The following is a 4,110-nucleotide window of genomic DNA, read 5'->3' on the forward strand; positions in this document are numbered from 1 at the left end:
AAAGTGCTGGGATTACAGGTGTGAGCCACCTCGCCTGGCCTGTTATTAACTGTTAATAATTATTTCCTACATTAGTGGTATCATAGAATTAAGGAAATTCATTAGTGTACAATGCTTCTCTAATGTGGTTGATGGCGGAATTTTTTTTTTTTTTTTTTTGAGATGGAGTCTCGCTCTGTCACCAGGCTGGAGTGCAGTGGTGCGATCTCAGCTTACTGCAATCTCTGCCTCCTGGGTTCAAGACATTCTCCTGCCTCAGCCTCCCAAGTAGTTGAGATTACAGGTATGTGCCACCACACCCAGCTAATTTTTTTGTATTTTTACAGAGATGGGGTTTCACCGCGTTGATCGTGGAATATTTTTAAAAGAGCTTCTCCTGGGACTAGTGTTCTGTGGTGTACATTTTAGAAAACACTGGAATATAACACCACTTCCAAATTTACTAACCTTTGAGTCTATTGGCCAGAATTGGGAAGCAATGTGCTATACATGGAAAGAACAACAAACTATAGCTACTGAGACTTGAGTAATTCTCAGCCTGTTTAGTAACTCCAAACAAGTCCTTTAAGCTTTCTGAATCGTGAGTATTTTATCAATAATAGAGGGACAATGATATCTGCCCTGCTTACCTCATAGGACTATTATTAGAGGATAACAGGAAAGTAAAATGTAGAGAGGTCAGATTCTGGTTAAAGATATTAGAATGAACAAAGAGTTTATATTCCCCTCTTCCCAAAAATACACTGAAATGACAGTAAAGTGATCTTTTTAAAAGGGCTAAGCTCACAAAAATAAAAAAAGGAAGAGGAGAATACAGCAACATTTTGGAAGCTGGAAGGCAGATGGATGAGTGATAACTGATTCAACAGATCCTAAAATACTGAAACCTAAAGAGGAAAACAGATAAGTAACTTAATTTGCACTCCTCAGCCCCAGAATATAATTGTAGGAATGAAGTCTTTGAGAAGGCAAGAAAGAGAAATCTAGAGCAAAAACAGGATGTGAAGGTCTTCCCACTTGAGGAGAAAACATAGAGGAGGACATTACCCCTTCCAAAAAAAGAGAGAGAAAGCGAGAATAAAAAACAAATGTTCCAGAACTGACATATGTTTCCTCATTGAAAGTTCCTACTGGGTGCCCAACACAATGAATAGAAGAGAACTACCACCATGACACACCATCATAAAAGTTCAGAATTCAGCAGATGAAGATAACTAAACAGCTTTCTGGGGTGGGGATGAGGAGACAGAATCAGAATGGAATTAAACTTCTCAATAGCAACAATTAAGTTGAGAGTTTGCCTCATGTGTTTGACCATATTGCTAATAGAGTTACATTTATGCAGAGGGTTTGATGATAAATTAGTGATTGGTATATAGAAAGCAAATCAAAGAAAACCAATAGAGTTATTTATCCTGGAAAATAAAATTTTGAAATAAATGAAATGTAACTATAAAACACCATTATCATTCACCTGCAAAAATGTGTTCACAAAATTATGACAGCATAAACATTGAACACAAATGAAACCATAATTTTTATATACCTATATTCAAAGAATGGTTTGTTATTTTTCTATTGTGGGCTTGCTTGTGAAAAATTATCACAAACTTAGCATCTGAAAAAGGTGCACATTTATTCTGTTATATTTCTGTGGGTCAGAAGTTCAGGCAGAGCTTAACTGAGTCCTCTGCTCAACATCTTACAGGCTGCAATCAAGGTGTCAGCTGGGCTGCATTCCCATCTGGTGACTTGACTGTGGAAGAAGCCACTTCCAAGCTCATTCATATTGTTGACACAATGCATTTGTATTGACTATAGGATTCAGGGTAGCTTTCTTCTTCAAAGCCAGGAAGGGCCTTTGAAGACAAAGAGATGAGTTTGCTAGTAAGATGGAATCTTACGTAAGGTAACATAACCAAGGGAGTAACATCGCCTCACCTTTGTCATAGTCTTGGTTAGAAGCAAGCCCACACTCAAAGGGAAGATATTAAACAAGAATGTAAATACCAAGAGGTGGAGATCACTGGGGCCTCCTTAAAGGCTAAAATACCAAACCCAGTACAATGGGCAACCTCTTCTTTTTCTGATACCTCGTAGTTACATGGTCTGGTGGAATTAGAGATTTGGATAGAATCTTAGCTGTTCCATTAAAAAAAAAAAAAAGCTTCAGTAAATTTACAGAGCTGTGTAACCATTCTCAAAACCCAGTTTTAGAACATTTCCATCATATCAAAAAATCCCTCATGCCCATTTATAGTTAATTTCTGTTCTTATCCTCAGTCAACTACTAATGTGCTTTCTGTCTCTATAGATTTTTCCAAGCTCTTCCATTTTTTGCCATCAAAATGAGCCAGTCCTTCTGCACCTCTTTGCTTTTTCTGCTCTAAGTTGCAAGGAGCTAACTCCTGCTGCCTGCATTCTTGAGGTCCCTGTATCACCAGCTTCTCAAGCAGCTCTTGAGGTTTTTCCATAAGTCTCCAACTGGCGCTTGACAAACCCACTGGAGTTTCAGCTTTCCTCAAGGAGCCTTAATCCCTAGCCTCCAAGAACATAGCCTCCTCCCTTTCTGGCCCTGGGGGCAATGGTGTGCTGGAGTTAGCTCTTGCTAACTCATGAGAATCAATTGTGAAGTATTTGGGAATTATGCAAACCTGTTGTTAAACCACTGGTAGCTTAAAATTGAACACAGTAAGAGTATTTATATCATGAAAAATACCACAATCAGGATATTTTTGTTTTATTTTTCAGAGAGCTGGTTTATTAGCACACCACTGCTTGGCTTCCAAAACTTGCTAATCTCTGGATTACCTCCCGTTGTATCCAGCCTTCAAGATGTCTCCCAAATATCTTTGTACCCTAATATTCACACCTTTATTATGGGAGGGACTCCTCCCATAATAAATCGGGCTGATTTGTGTAACCATTAGATTATTGCAGAAATAATGATATGTGACTACCAAGGCTAGGTCACAAATAGCCTAACGGCTTCTGCCTTACTCTCACTTGAATCATGCTCTCTTGGGGAAGTTAGCTGATATGTTATGAGTAGACTCAAGCAGCAGTATGGAGAGGTACGTGTAGGAAGGAACTGGGGCCTCCGGCAACAAGTCATTTAAATGAGCCAGCTTGGAAGCAGATCCTTTGGCCATGTTTAGCTTTCAAATAACCGCAGTCCAGACTGGCATCTTGACTATAACCTAATGGCAGACTCTGACCCAGCACCAAACAGCAAAGCTGTCCCTGGATCCTGACCCACAGAAACTCTATGAGACAATGATTATTATTGCTTAAGCCACTAAGTTTTAGTGTAAATTATGCAGCAACAGATAACTAATACAGATTTCAGTACAAAGAATTATGTGCTACCATAACACAAGCCTAAATTATGAAAATGGCTTTGAAAACGGACAGTAGATGACAGCTGGAGAGAATGTGAGAAAAATGTCGTGAAATCCTGAAGCATCTTTAAGGGTCTACTACTAGAAGACTCTGTGGAGGCTGAAGGTGAAAGCTTATAGCGGAGTGAGGAAACTATTACTAGAACTTGGGGAAGGGGATCCTTGTTATATAATGTCAGGAAGTTTAGAAGCACTGTCCCCTTTGATAACATGAGAAATGGGAAACACACCTAATGAATTGGGTGATGTAGCTGAGGAGGTTTCCAGGCAGAGTGTTGAAGGAGATACCTCGCTTCTTCTGCTGTTTATAGTAAAATGCAAGCAGAGAGTGAAAAGCTAAAGGAAGGACTGATTAGAAAAGGAGCCAAGAATTGTTGGATTTGAAAATTCTCAGCCTCTCCAGACAATTTATGATACTAAAATTAAGAAGTAGCTTCTGGGCAAAGATCAAATCCAGGACACTTTCAGGAAAACAAAAGATGAAGCCAAAGATGTGACTTCAGAATGATTCAAGCCAGTGCCTCAAAGAACCATTCAATCAACTGAGTTTCTAAGCAGCTGAAGGATGTTGACCCTCAGCAATCTCAGCACAGTCCAAGGAAGAGAAAGCCCATCTCAAAGAAATTTGTGGATATACCTTGTGTCTATTTAATACCTTAGAAATAATAAACAAAGGACATCTTTGCTTCTTGGTCCTATAGCAGTACTT

Source organism: Pongo pygmaeus, chromosome 9, assembly GCF_028885625.2.
Source record: "Pongo pygmaeus isolate AG05252 chromosome 9, NHGRI_mPonPyg2-v2.0_pri, whole genome shotgun sequence".
Classification (NCBI taxonomy): Eukaryota; Metazoa; Chordata; class Mammalia; order Primates; family Hominidae; genus Pongo; species Pongo pygmaeus.